The sequence below is a fragment of the Lactuca serriola genome, chromosome 1, assembly GCF_051521515.1.
Source record: "Lactuca serriola cultivar US96UC23 chromosome 1, Lser_US96UC23_V15, whole genome shotgun sequence".
NCBI classification, from domain to species: domain Eukaryota; kingdom Viridiplantae; phylum Streptophyta; class Magnoliopsida; order Asterales; family Asteraceae; genus Lactuca; species Lactuca serriola.
Genome location: NC_136408.1, coordinates 108,896,954 through 108,912,945, shown reverse-complemented (window position 1 = coordinate 108,912,945; position 15,992 = coordinate 108,896,954).

Genomic DNA, 15,992 nt, shown 5'->3' with positions numbered 1-15,992 from the left:
GTTGTCCTTCTAGACTCTTAAAGGGACCTTGAGTTATAAAAATGAGATCCCATTAGCTATATGTGTCCCATGCATGATGAAATAAGGTCTCAATGGATTAATACCAAGCATTAAGAACTTTATGGATGTCCAAAGTGATAAAGTTCATGACTCTATGGATCCTAGGCATGTTAGGTCTGTAGATCTGATGTTTGGGCTTAAGTGCTTAAGCCATTAAGCACTTAATAAGGTTTTGGCAAACTGTTGAGTATATTTAGTATGAATCCAGTACACAAAGAATACTGGGTCAACCACCCTGATGGTGGTCAACGTCTGGATGAGTACACCCCGCGTACCAGAGGAGCACACCACACATACGTCCTTTTTCGGGCCTTTGTCAAATGGGCTTTAGATTTTGGGCTGTTTGTGGACTAAATGGAATAGGGCCTTCGATGGACTTTGTAAATAAGATATTTTGGGCCAATCCGGATGTTGGGCCCAACTTAGTAAATTGGGCCGATAATGTGCTTTATATGTGGACTTTCAAGTTAAGGACTAGGTATTTGGGCCATAGCCCAATAAAGAGAATGGACTTAATGAATGGTGTGGAAATTTAGTCTAGAAGTTTATTTTGGGTATTAACTTGGTGTTTATGTGTAATAGTTTGGTATTCATGGCGAGACAACAGTCCGAGATTTACTCTATTTCAACACTACTTGCAAGTTGAGTTATCCTTACTATATCAACAGGGTCTAAGGCACCAAAGCTGGCCCTCTATGGATTATATCTGGTTTTGCCATAATATATTTATTGGTTTGCATCTTGGTAGTTAGGATGAGGTTATGTTTGTGCTTAGTGACCTGGTTAGGTCGGTTTCCTGGTTATATGATGTTGTTATGCTAGATCTGTTAGATCGGTTTGATTGTTTTATATGTATATATATATATATATACATACATATATATATATATATATATATATATATATATATATATATATATATGTATATATATATATATATATGTCAACGTATGATAGTTATGTGCACATGTATGTTTTGATTTCGGATGGGTTGAGGCGGTCATTCTTTTTGCTAAAGATCAACATACCCAGGGCGGACCGGATAGACTACAAACCAGAAAGGGTATGGTAGTAAGACCTAAGGATCATACTGAAGGCCTACGAGGCGGTCCAGTCAGGCTGAAGGATCATTATGCATGTTGTTCTTTATTTGTTGATATAATATGATTTTGGTTATATGAGGTTGGTATTTTGTGGGTAACTCACTATGGCTTCAGGCTTACACTTTTAGTTTGTTGTTTCAGGTACTTCTGGTAAACGCGGGAAGACGGAGGCATGACCGTACCGCTCCTCTTATTGTTGTGATTTTATGATTTCATACTGGGATACACTAATATTTATTATTTTGAACACAAACCTTGTAATGTTAAATGGTTTTATGTGTTTTGAAAAAGTTTAAATTTGGCATCATTTTTATGGGTGTTACAAGTTGGTATTAGAGCCTTGGTTTGAGTGAATTGGAGGAACATTCATATGAATCCAATGTCAAATCGAGGAAAGGTTTTTAAAATGGTTTTAAATGGTTTTCAAAATAAGTGAAGAAGGATTCAGGGTTTACGATCAGCCGGAGCCAGAAAGTAGACCCCAAAATACCATACAGTTATTTGATTATTTGATATATTAGAACGGTGTGCTAGTACTAGCTTAGAAATCTTCAAGAAATTGCATGAGTGAATTGATTGATTACAGTATGCATGCTAGCCTAGGGTTTTCCTTATATGAGATTGACATCATTACTGTAGTTTCTTGTGTATGTATCACAGCTGGAAGGTAGTATAGGTCCGTACTACTGAAAGCACAGGACTCATACGTGTAGCAAGGAAGTCACAACCCCTAGGGTTTAGTCGGGAGTTGGTTCCAAGTTATTTATGCAGATTGTCTAATATCTTCTTGTTATATTTTTAGTATTGTGGTTACGAGGCATTTTGTGTCTGAATCCATATCGAGATCTAGGTAGGGAGATCAGGAGGTGCCTGCAGCGTCTGAGGTTATCGGCTAGGAGGGGCTAGTGTTGACAGAGGATCAATTCAGGGAGATCATCCGTGAGGAGGTGGTAGAGATTGTTCGAGGTCAGATTATGGAGTTGTTTGGGTCTATCAAGATTAGTATGATGGAGTACTTTGATGACAAATACGCTGCCTTTGAGGAGACGACTTCAATAACACGAAGCCCCCTAGTTTTGATGGAACTCAGGACCCCATCAAGGCAATGAGGTGGGTTTCTAATGTAAAGGGGTGTTTCTTTACTTGCTCATGTCCTACTGACCAGAAGGTCAGATGTGCTCTGAACCTCCTTAGGACCGAGGCCAAGGACTGGTGGAGGTTGACGACAGGATCGTACAATAATGATCAGATAGCTACTGTTACTTGGGTGCAGTTTAGGGATATGTTCCGCGCCCGATACATTCTATGGATTTAGCAGTAAGGATTGGCTCAGGAGTTTTTGAGTTTGATACAGGATGGGGAGTCTGTGACGGAGATCACCGATATGTTCATAGAGATGGTGATGTTCTGCTCAGAGTTTGCTTCTGAGCAGGCTCAGATGACTCGTTACCTGATCATGCTCAAGACCGACATCCGACAGTTTGTGTCTACCCAACGATGTGATACTCTACTGGAGCTACAGGAGGCTGCTAGGTGGCGTGATTTGGATATTGAGGTGCAGTTGAGGGAGCATCGATAGACCCAGCATAGTCTCAGTCAACGCCAAAGCAGTCTAAGACCGGTGATTCTAGGATCGGGTGTTAGTAGAGCCACACTTGTGGAAATTGCGGCAAGGATCATTCTGGAGTTTTTCAAGTGGGTAGTACGTGCCACAAGTGGGGCAAGGAGGGGAACTATGCTAGGGACTGTCACCAGTCCACCCCTGAATCGGATATGAGGATAAAATATCCCTGTCATCAGGTTGATTACGAGAAGACCAACTGTCCACCGCTCGCAGCCAGGCCGATGCAGGCTCCATCACTAGCTACATTGAGGATTGCAGATAGGATGTCAGTTAAGGTAAAACCTCCAAAGGATCATGGGGGTGCCTTCCAGCTTACAGCCGAGGAGGCCAGGGCAGCACCGGATCTGGTTGTTAATATTTATATCCTTTATCTCATTTATTATATACGGTTTATGCTTATGTGTTGTACCTGTGATTAGGTATGTTTTTAGTGAACTCCTTGACTGCATTACTTTTATTTGACTCGAGGGCAAGTCAGTACTTTGCATCTCATAATTTCAGTAGGGAGTTCAGTGTGCTAGTAGGTGTCCATTGCGAGTCTTTGTCGCCAAAGAACACGAGGTTTTTGTTTCTTCAGTCTACCGAGGATGCGAGTTGGAGATCTTCAATGTACCTTTTCCAATAGACTTGATTCCTATTCCTATGGGGGAAGTGTATGTGATTGTGGGGATGGACTGGCTTAGTAGAATAGGTTCCATGATAGATTATGAGGGCCAGCGGGTGGTAGCTTGCACCCCAAGTGGGGGAGAACTGATTGTATACGGTGAGGGGACCAGAGTGGGATCAGGGTTCTATTCAGATGTCAGGGCTTGGAAGTATATTCAGCATGGGTGTGCGGGTTATCTGGCATATGTGGTGGATACGCGAGCTAGGGATCAGATTTCAGTTTAAGAGGTTCCAGTAGTGAGAGAGTTTGCTGATGTGTTTCTAGATGAGTTTCCAGGGATACCTCCGGAGAGGCAGGTCGAGTTTCAAATCGACCTGGCACCAGGAGCATCCCTATCGCCAAGGCGGCATACCATTTGGGTCCACCCACGATGCAGGAGCTGTCATCACAACTGTAGGAACTGTTGGGCAAGCAGTTCATTCGACCTAGCAGTTCTTCATGGGGAGCACCGATCCTCTTCGTCAGGAAGAAGGATGGCTCGAACCGGATGTGCATTGATTATAGGGAGTTGAACAAGTTAACAGTGAAGAACCATTATCTACTCTCGAGCATAGATGATCTCTTTGATCAGTTACAGGGTGTATCTTGGTTCTCCAATATATATTTGAGGTCGGGGTATCATCAGGTCTAGGTCAGAGAGGAATACGTGAAGAAGACCGTGTTTCGGACTCGTTATGTTCATTACAAGTTTGTGGTAATGTCGTTTGGGCTCACCAATGCGCTAGAAGTATTCATGGACTTGATGAATCTGGTCTGCAGACCAATGCTTGATCGCTCAGTCATAGTATTGATTGATGATATCTTAGCATATTCCAAGACTCGAGAGCAACAGTAGGAGCACCTTAGGGAGTTATTGGGAGTTCTGAGAAGAGAACGGTTGTATGCTAAGTTTTTGAAGTGTGAGTTTTGGTTATGAGAGGTCTAGTTCATCGGGCATCTCGTTAACAAGGATGAGATTTTTGTCGACCCGGCCAAAATCGAGGCAGTTATGCAGTGGTAGGTGCCGAGATCTCACTAAGATATCGGGAGTTTTCTAGGATATGGTACTACTGGAGATTCATACGGGATTTCTCCAAGATTGCAGTACCCCTCACTCATCTGACGAGAAAGGGGTGGATTTCTGGTAGGGCCCTGAGCAATATAGGGCGTTTGAGACCCTCCGTCAGGGTTTGTGCGAGGTTCCAGTTTTGACTCTCCCGGAGGGAGTTGAGGATTTTATGGTGTTCTGTGATGCATCCATCACAGGCCTGGGAGTTGTCCTCGCGCAGAGAGGATGAGTGATAGCCTATGCATCGCAGCAGCTGAAGGTGCATGAGACAAGATACCCTACGCATGATTTAGAGCTCAGAGCGGTGGTGTTCGCTCTCAAGATATGGTGACATTACATATATGGGTTCCTTTGTACCATATACACGGATGACAAGAGCTTGAGACATATCATGGATCAGCCGAACTTGAACATGAGGCAACACAGGTGGCTGAATGTATTCAACGACTACGATTACGAGATCCTTTACTACCTCGGTAAAGCGAATGTGGTGGCAGGCACCCTGAGCTGCAAGTTAAATGGGTCTTCTACCCTAGTGATATGTATGAGGATAATGGTGGATTCTCTGCTTTTGAGTTTGATCAGAGATGCTCAGGTTGAGGCCATGCGACCAGAGAACTGGAAGCTGGAGAGGATCAGTGGTAAGAAAACCTGGTTTGTAAAGGATAGACGAGGATTATTGACCCGATGCGGTAGGGTATGGGTTCCGATGTCTGGTGGGGTCAGACAGACAGTCATGGAGGAGGCTCATAAGTCTCACTTCTCTATTCAGCTGGGGGCCACCAAAAGGTATAGAGACCTGAGTTTGAGTTACTGGTGGCCATGTATGAAGCGAGAAATTTCTTGGTACGCCGAGAGGTGCTTGACATGTAGGATAGTCAAGGCCGAGCATCAGAGGCCGCATGGTATGCTACAGCCACTAGAAATTCCAATGTGGAAATGGGAACAAATCACGATGGATTTCATTACCAAACTGTCAATGACGATGAAGGGGTTTGATGTTATACGGGTCATCGTAGATCGATTGACCAAGAGTGCCCATTTCTTGGCTATACGAGAGAGTTCTTCGGCCGAAAATTTGGCCGACATGTATGTTTATGAGATCCTCGCTTGCCACGGGGTTCTGGTCTGTATTTTTTCCGACCAAGATGCAAGATTTACCTCCCGTTTCTGGCAGAAGTTCCACGAGGAACTAGGCACGCGGCTTCATTTAAGTACAACATTTCATCCGCAGACCGAAGATCAGAGTGAGTGGACCATCCAGAACCTAGAGCATATGTTGAGGGCGTATGTCATTGACTTTGGTGGGAGCTGGGATTCTCACCTACCCTTTGCAGAGTTCGCCTACAACAACAGCTATCATTCTAACATTGGTGCCCTGCCTTTCGTGTTGTTGTATGGGCGGAGATGTCGTACCCTGGTTTGTTGGGGTAAGGTCGGACATAGGGTGATGGGACAGATGGTGGTAGTCTTGCAGACTACCGAGAAGATTCAGCAGATTTGGCAGCGGTTGCACACTACTCAAAGTCGGCAAAAGAGGTACGCCGACGGACGCCGATCTGAGTTACAATTCTAGGTTGGTGATATGGTACTCCTAAAGGTATCACCCTGGAAGGGTGTGATCCGCTTCAAGAAGAGGCGGAAATTGGGTCCCCGCTAGATTGGACCGTTCAGGATTGTTTCCAATGTTGGCAAGGTCACATACAGGCTAGAGCTACCGGAGGAGCTTATCCAGATCCACAATACTTTCCATGTTTTGCAATTGCAAAAGTGCATTATATTTCAGGCGGCAGTGGTATCGTTTGATGATATTCAGGTCGATGAGTGCCTAAAATCCCTAGAGAGGCATGTGACCACACTAGAGAGGAAGAATAAGGTTCTACGAAACAAGGAGTTACCTTTGGTGATGGTACATTAGGAGCATCGGAGGGGATCCGAGTGGACGTAGGAGCACAAATCCTAGATGCGGGAGCATTACCCGGATCTTTTTGCCATAACAGACTTCGAGGATGAAGTCTAAGTCAAGTAGGGGAGAATTGTAACATCCCAATATTTGGCAGGTATTCCCGAACCCTCTTATATCTTTACAATATCGTTTATTGTCCTTGGGGTTGGAAGTGAAGAGCCAAGATAATTTTAAGGGCCAAGTTTGCAAACTTTGGCCAGGTGGGAGTATGTTGTGTGTACATAAGAGTACGCTAAGCGTACTAAGGTCTGCCTTAGAATGTTGGGCATAGACTTGTGTACGTTGGGCGTACTAATGTCAAGGTGAAACCCTAATATTTAATGTTTGGGGACTATATAAGCAACATTATGAGTATCAAAACCACCCTTACTTCAGCCTCCACAGATTACATTCACTCTCATCAAACCCTAGCCTTTCCTTTGTGTGTTTAAGCCTATTTGGTGTGTTCTTATGTGCTTTAAGAGGAAGGTATTGCATCAAAGTGTTGAAGAAGAAGATCAAGCTTGTAGATCTAAAGTTAGCTTGTGCATGTTGTGAATTTGACGGAAAGGGTTATCCTTCTAGACTCTTTAAGGGACCTTGAGTGATAAAATGAGGTCTCGTTAGTTGTATGTGTCCTATACATGGAGAAATAAGGTCTTAATGGATTAAGACCAAGCATTAAGAAATTTATGGACGTCCAAAGTGATAAAGTTCATGACTTTATGGATCCTAGGCATGTTAGGTCTCTTAATCTGAAGTTTAGGCTTAAATGCTTAAGTGATTAAGCACTTAATAAGGTTTTGGCAAACTATTGAGTACGCCCAGCATAAATCCAATACGCCCAGCGTAATGGGTCAACCACCTTGATGGTGGTCAACATTTGGACGAGTACGCCCCGCATACCAGAGGAGTACGCCCCGCGTACGTCCTTTGTTGGACCTTTGTCAAATGGGCTTCGAATTTTTGGTTGTTTATGGACTAAATTTTCACACCCCCAAACCAAGGATGGTGGAAACGTCCGGGGGTGGCGGACTTCATGTATAGTATCATAACAATAGGTATAATAGTGATCAAAGCAATACAACCAATCATAAATATAATCGAAAAAGAATTACATGGTTTCAAGTGCTACACATTTCAATGATTGATTACAACATGATAATAAAATAGTTGTTCAACGTCGTTGCGTTCCATCCTCAAAAGCTTGTGGTTACTTGATCTAGTTAATTTCCTGATAATACAAGTGTTTTTAAAAAATGTCAACAATTAAGTTGGTGAATTCATAAGCTTTTGAATGTGATGCTAAAATCCTTTTCTTTGTAAAAGTGATGTTTGTTCAAGAAAAATCCAATATTTCACTTATAATTGTAGTCTTAAAATTCAAGACCGAAATGTACAAGTATTTTTTGATACTTAAAGAACTTTTATGCAAGTTTAAATCGACCTAAACTCGTTAAATTTAAAAGTAAAAACCCATAAATCTTATGTTTTGTTAATACCCCATGTGAGTTATTATAACCATACTATGACCCAATCGGCCTCGTAATACGACGTTCTTTAGGGGTCGCCAGTTAAATGACACTTGTCACCCCAGACCTGCCGGTCTAGCTGTTGCATTCAACTCAGGTGTCGGTTTGTCAGACCCGATATAGATCTATACACAACTATCATGTTCTCCCTACAAGAGACTCTGGTTACAATTTACAGGACTTTTGATTTCGTTACTTCGAATATAACGCGAAGCGAATGTCTCACAAATTTATTCATTAACAGATTTATGTGAACTGAACTAAAAACCTCTTTTTGTATAAACCCAGTACTTTGTGTTCGCACCCCATTTATATGACTCAAAACCTTTGGTAATGAGTTTGAAATGTAACTGAAACATAAACTATACCTATTGTAGTTTAACAGATTTGTTTGTAATGTATATGAATCATAAACTATACCTATTATAGTTTATCCAAAACATTTGTAATGCAAATGAACCCCATTTTATGTGAGTCGAATGTATAGCAAAAACATAACTATGTTTATCATGCCTTATCTTGTATTATTTGTAATGACAAAGGATTCTTGCAAATCAGTGGGGAATTTTCTATTGTATAATTATACCACAATGGAAAACACATGTTAAATATGAAATCATCAAAGATTAACACTTTTCTCAACATGTTACAAAGTGTGATGAAAGTTGTAAGATGTTAACTTGTTTTTAACATTTCTGCACTGTTTTGGAAAAATCAGATAAAAATCATACGACATCGAAAACTAAATCCATAAACTCTAAGTGTTTATAAAATGTGTCTAGTTTGTTCATAAATTTTATTATGATTTTTAGATGTCTCTAACTTGTGTGAAAATGTTCATATTCAAAGACTGGTCCAAATTCATAGCTACAGTGATAGGCAGTTTTGTAAAAATCATCATAAACTGTAGAAAAGTCGTATGGACATGTGCAAGTTGTAATTTTAAAGGTATAAACCTGAAATAATTGCATCTAATACAGTTTTGAAAACTAAAATTTTTAAGTTGACCAAAACAGTACGTCAATGGAGTTAAACGTTTCTGATGAAAGCTGTTGGATGAGTTTAGTTGTGTTCTTGGTGTTTAACTTGTATTCCCCCCCCCCCCCCCCTAAAACTTGAGGAAAACATGAAAATATATGGTTATGAACTCACCTTGGGTGATTTCAGTGGATGGATGATGAAGAAAAGAAGTCTCAACTCAAGAAGACTTAGATGATGCTTGAAGATCCAAAGTTCTAACACAAATATGATGAAGTTTGAGTAAGAAACCTATGATTTGAGTAGAAAGGAGTGAAAATTCATATGGAGGATGATAGTACTTACCAAAAGTAGAAGAAAATCTTGGATAATAACCTTGAATCTCGAAATTTAGAAAGAGAAAGTGAGAGAGAATGAAGTTTTTTCTTTGGTGGAAAATGAGAGAAATGTGAGGAGAGAGGAGATTTTCAGCCTTTGGTGAACCTTTACAGCTAGAGGAGGGGTGTCAAAGGAAAATTAGTTGAGTAGGTAGGGGGAACAGTGACTGAGGGTTGTACTATGGAGGTATGGGGGAGGTTGCTTGTGCTACATACTAAGGTAAAGTTAACAATCCACCCATAAATCTTACCTACCAGATTTTATTCTTAGCCAAGGATTTTCCACAAAATATAATTAAAATATGAATATTTAGGGTTTATTATGTTAAAATACAAGTTTCAGTGAAAATCTCGCGTTAAAATCACGAAAAACAAGCTCAGAACGAAGTGTGGGTCAAAAACCGGAAATCTGGACCGAACCTGCGAGGTTCGGCTCTAAGAGAGTGAGAACCAAGAGAAGGGAAGGAAAGAACCGAAAGGGAGAGAAGGGGACCGAAGGTGCAAGGGGAGGGACCAAGAGCGCGAGGCTCGATCTCGGTGAATCATGCGAGGTTCGGCTTCGGCTTCCTATACGAGGTTCGGCTTCAGCTGCTTCTCGGTTCTAGGGGAGGCTCTGTTCAGGAGGGGTTCGGCTCCTAAAAGCTGTTTTTCGCGTAAACTTCCATTTTCGAGTGATTTCTGACCAAGTTAAGGGCGGGATGCCCCAAGTAATTATAAAAAGTTGAGAGAGATTTTGAGAGAGATTTGGGAGAGATTTCACATACTTGGAGAGATTTCTCATTCAAAGAGAGATTTGGGAGGGATTTCTCATTCATAGAGAGATTTAGGAGAGATTTCACATGCTTTGAGAGATTTGAGAGATATTTCACATGCTTGGAGAGATTTGTGAGAGATTTCACAGAGAGAGAGAGATAGAGTGAAAGAGATTGAGAGAGATTTCGTTTGCGACCTTTTTAACTATTCGGCTTCATAACGCAAGGTTTGTACATCCCGTTAAGTCTCGTTATGATTGTTATATGCCCCCGAGGGTTAAGGAATAAGGTTTTATCGAATAGATCCATCACTTGCCCTGATTAGGGTTTAGAATTTCCAAACATAAGACCTTTCCAAGTGATAGCTTCTTATTAAAATAGCGAGTTGAACAACTTTAAGCATAAGGAAAACCCAAATATACAAGGGTTACATGAGTTGACCAGTTTAACTCGTTGAGTTTATTTGACTTTGACTTGACCAGAAATTGACAATTGTCACATAAATGGAATTGGTCCTTCACAATACTTTGTAAATAAGATATTTTGGGCCCACTAGTGATAGTGGATCATAGGGTGAAGCCCAATTAGGAAGTTGGGCCCAATTTAGTAAATTGGGCCGATAATGGGCTTTACATGTGGACTTTCAAGTCAAGGACTAGGTATTTGGGCCTTGACCAAATAAAGAGAATGGACTTAATGAATGGTGTGGACATTTAGTCAAGAAGGTTATTTTGGGTATTAACTTGGTGTTTATTGTGTAATAGTTTGGGATTCCCGGCAAGATAGTAGTCAGAGATTTACATTATTTCAACACTACTTGCGAGGTCACTATACTATATGGATTGTATCCGGTTATGCAATGATATGTTTATGGGTTTGCATCCAAGTAGTTAGAATGATGTTATGTTTATTCTTAGTGACCTAGTTAGGTCGATGTCCAGGTTATAGGATGTTGCTATGCTATATGATCTGTTAGATCGGTTTCATTGTTATATATATATATATATATATATATATATATATATATATATATATATATATATATATATATATATATGTCAACGTATGATAGTGATGTGCACATGTTTGTTTTAATTTGGGACGGGTTGAGGCGGTCGTGATTTGTGTTGAAGGCCAACATACCTAGGCAGACCGGATAGAATACAAACCCAAAAGGGTATGGTAGTCAGACCGAATGCACAACGAGCGGTCCAGATAGGCTGAAGGCCATCAGAGGCGGTCCAAACGGGCCGAAGGCACGGAGAGCAGTCCAAATAGACTGAAGGCCTGTGAGGCGGTCCAGTCATGCTGAAGGCTCATTATGTATGTTGTTTTGTATTGGTTGATATATTACGATTATGGTTATATGAGGTTGGTATTTTCGGGGTAACTCACTAAGCTTTTGGTCTTACAGTTTAAGTTTGTTGTTTCAGGTACTTCTAGTGATCGTGGGGAGGCGAAGGCATGACCGTACCACTCCTCCTGCTGTTATGATTTTATGATTGGATATTGAGAAACTCTGATATTTATTATTTTGAAAACAAACTTTGTAATGTTAAATGGTTTTAAGTGTTTTGAAAATTTTTAAATTTGCCATGATTTTTATGGGTGTTACAGCGTTGGTGCTACTCTTTTCTACACATATGTTGGATCCTGCGATTAAGTGATTATAGTAATCAAAGGGTCTAGGTGCTGTCAAAATTTTCCTTACATTGACACATTATATACCTGCTTCGAGGTCAAATTTTCCAAACACTATGTACTAAACTATATTAATGAAATTGGCATGCATTTTATTTCATTGGGGGTGTTACAAATAAATTCATAACATTATTTGTGTATGGTAAATCTACGATTACTTCGTGTATACGGTAAAGTTGTATGTAATTAAGATTCTATTGACTTAGAAATGATGGTTCTGCTTTAGGTCTTGTTCCTTGTTTGGTTGTGAGCTTAGGGCAAACCCATTAGGTTCGTCGATTTATTCAGTCTTGGTTATATACAACTAGCATACACCAAGATATTGTAGAAGGACCGGGTATGGATCAACGCATAGGATTACATTTTAGTCGTTACTATTAAATTCACAAGTTTATTTATATAGAATTCTATTATGAATTTCTTGCAAATGCTTTAAATTCGAGACATAATACACATGGAACTGATAATCTAGTTCAGTAACACCCGACTTATAACCATTGTTAAAGACTTACCATCATTTCGTTTTAAAAACTTGTGGCAGAAATATGCCAGCACATAAAAATCCCAGGCATTTCAATAACGCACCACCACCTTTGCCACTACCACTAAAATTTGATCCTTCAATTTTCTAGGCCGCTGTAATGGCTGCGATGGTAGTTGCCATATCACAAATCAGCACCAATGTTGACACTAGAGCAGGATATGGTGCTACTAACTCCAACCAAGGAGATAGTCATGGACGTCCAAGGGAATGTTCATACAAGGACTTCACAAATGACAAACCCAAATCCATCAACGGAAGCAGTGGTATCATCACTCTAATGCAATGGTTCGAGAAGATTGAAATCAAATTTGCAACTTGCATTTTCTTTGACATGGCCCTTACATAGTGGAATGGACATATCAAGTCATTGACACTCCCGGTGGCTAACACGATAAGCTGAGAGGACTTAAAAACCATGATGATGAAGGAATACTGCCCAAGAGGCGAATTACAGAAACTAGAACATGAACTCTTAATCCTCAAGATGACCAGCTCTACTATTGAATCTTACACTGCCAAGTTCAGCGATCTAGCCATACTATTACCCAAGATGGTAACCCGGAGAGTAAGAAGGTGGAGAGATATATCTGGGGACTATCCCCCCAGATTCAAGGGAATGTGGTATCTGCAAATTCCTCCAGTTTTGATATTGCCAAACTTCTGGCACAAAGACTTATTGACCATAGGTCCAGCCAGGGTACTGTGGCGGCCACCCCCAAGCAAGCTAAAGGGGGAAACAACAAAAGAAAGTTCTATAACAAAAAGAAGAACCAACCAAACAAAAAATGGTGGTTGTTCACGTTGCCACTACCATGGCTGATCCAGCGCCACCGAGGCAGTATGCTGGAACCCTTTCGAAATGCAAGATGTGCAACTTTCACCGCATCGGCTCTTGTCGTGAAATGCATTATAACAACTCCAACAAGAAAGGGCATACATCCCGCTTCTGTAAAGCGCCAGCCCAACAAATCACCCCGGCCGCTAATACTAGGGGCAAGTCGATCCTGATACGGCTGTGGAAAGATCGGGCATGTTAAAAAGGCTTTCCCAAAGGCACGAAACACCAATAATGGTAGTGTGGGAAGAGTCTTGGCCATAGGACATGGAGAAGCAGTCAAAGATCCCACAGCGGTTACCGGTATGTTTCTCCTCAATAACTCATATGCATGCATTGTTTTCGATAGTGGAGCGAAGAGGATTTTCGTAAGCCACCAATTCAAACATGTACTTAAACAAAACCCCCAAACACTAAAAGATACATATGTCATAGAAATGGCAAATGGAAAAGCAGAATGCACTTATGATATATACACCGGGTGTACCCTCACTCTAAACAACTATTCATTCTAAATCGACCTTATGTCGGTCACAATAAAAATCTTAGACATCATCATTGAAATGGATTGGTTAAGTTCCAATCGTGCCGACATTCAATGTTCTAAAAAGGTCTGTCGCCTTAATCATCCAAGTTGTGAAACCATCGTCATTTATGGCAACAAATCCGGTGCAAATTTACAAATTATTTCTTGCGTCAAAGCCCGAAAACATCTACGCAAGCAATACCATGCCTTCTTAGCCCATGTGGTGGACAAGAAACAAGAGGTGAAAGACATCAAAGACATTACAGAGGTATGTGATTTCCCCGATGTATTCCCAGTACACCTCCCAGGTGTACCACCTGCACGACAAGTCGAGTTCCTAATCGACCTAATACCTTCAGCTATCCCTGTAGCCAAATCACCATACCACCTAGCACCCGCGGAAATGTAGGAATTTTCCACTTAGCTTAATGAACTCTTGAGCAAGGGATTTATCAGACCAAGCTTCTCACCCTGGGGAGCACCAGTCTTGTTCGTGAAGAAGAATGATGGATCTTTTCACATATGCATTGACTATCGGGAACTAAATAAACTCATCATCAAGAACTGATATCCCCTAACCTAAATCGACGACTTATTCGACCAACTTCAGGAAGTTCCAAAAACTGAATTCAAAACTTGTTACAGTCACTACGAGTTTGTAATTATGCCATTCAAATTAACAAATGCACCAACGGTATTCATGGACTTAATGAACCAAGTATGCCGACCTTACTTAGACATGTTCGTGATTATCTTCATATACGACATTTTGGTCTACTCACAGAGTAAGGAATAACACAATCAAAACCTACAACAGGTCTTCAAAACATTAAGGGTGGAGAAGTTGTACGTAGAGTTCTCGAAGTGTGAGTTCTAGATCCTGGAAGTGGATTTCTTGGGACATGTGGTTAGCAAAGATGGAATACATGTGGACCCTTATAAAATCAAGGTAGTTGGGAACTGGTCAGCACCAAGGACGCCTATAAAAATCTGTCAATTCTTAGGCCTTATGGTCTACTACCGAAGGTTCATTCAAAACCTCTCCAAGATCGCCAAACGGCTCACCACTCTAACTCCGATAAGTGTAATCTGCAACTGGGGGGAGAAACAAGAAACCTTGTTACTAACGCTAAAGCAAGCCTTGTGCAGCGCACAGATCTTGTCCCTCCCAGAAGGGACAGAAGATTTTATAGTATACTGCAATGCATCCAATCAGGGGCTAGTAAGTGTATTTATGCAATGAGGAAAGGTCATTGCCTATGCCTCGAGATAACTTAAGACACACAAGGTCAACTACACGACCTCGAACTGAGAGCAGTGGTATTCGCCCTGAAAATCTAGAGACACTACCTCTATGGCACGAAATGCACTATCTTCACTGATCCTAAAAGCCGTCAGCACATCCTCAATTAGAAAGAGCTCAACATGAGGCAAAGGTAATGGGTAGAAATACTGAATAATTACAAATGCGAGATTCGTTATCATCCAGGAAAAGCCAATTTAGTCGCAGATGCACTTAGCAGGATGGAGTACTCGGTCCACCAAGTGAAGTCATTAACCATGAAAATCCATTCACACCTGTCCACACAAATCAAAGATGGTCAACTGGAAGCCTTCAAACCAAACAACATGAAAGGTGAGGCCTTAAGAGGGATGGATAGAAACCTAGAAATCAAGGGTGATGGAGTTCGTTATCTCATTAATTGGATCTAGACACCTAAGATTGGTAGATTCAGAGACGTTTTCACGAACAAAGCAAAAAGGACTTGATACTCCTTTCATCCAGTTTCAGACAAGATGTATCTGGATCTCAAGAAACTATATTGGTGGTCGAACATGAAAGCATATATTTCTACCTATGTGGGTAAGTGTCTGACTTGCGCCAAGGACAAGGTAATATACAATAAGCCCTCAAGTTTACTATGACAACTATATATACCTAAGTGGAAGTGGGAGCGGATAACAATGGACTTAATTACCAAGCTACCCAAGACATCGGATGCTCTTGATACCATTTGGGTGATTGTTGACAGGTTGACCAAATCCGTGCACTTCCTACCAATGATGGAAACCAACAAAATGCAGAAACTAACCAAAACCTACATTAAGGAGATCCTACAATTGCATGGTGTTACAATATCTATTATCTCTGATAAAGATAGTAGATTCACTTCATGGTTGTGACAACCCGAAATCTCTATTATGTACAACATATCATGTCAATAGAAGTCAGAACAGTTACTGTTAATTTTCAGAATTTTGGAATAAGTTTGAGTATTCTATTATTAACACTTTAGGAG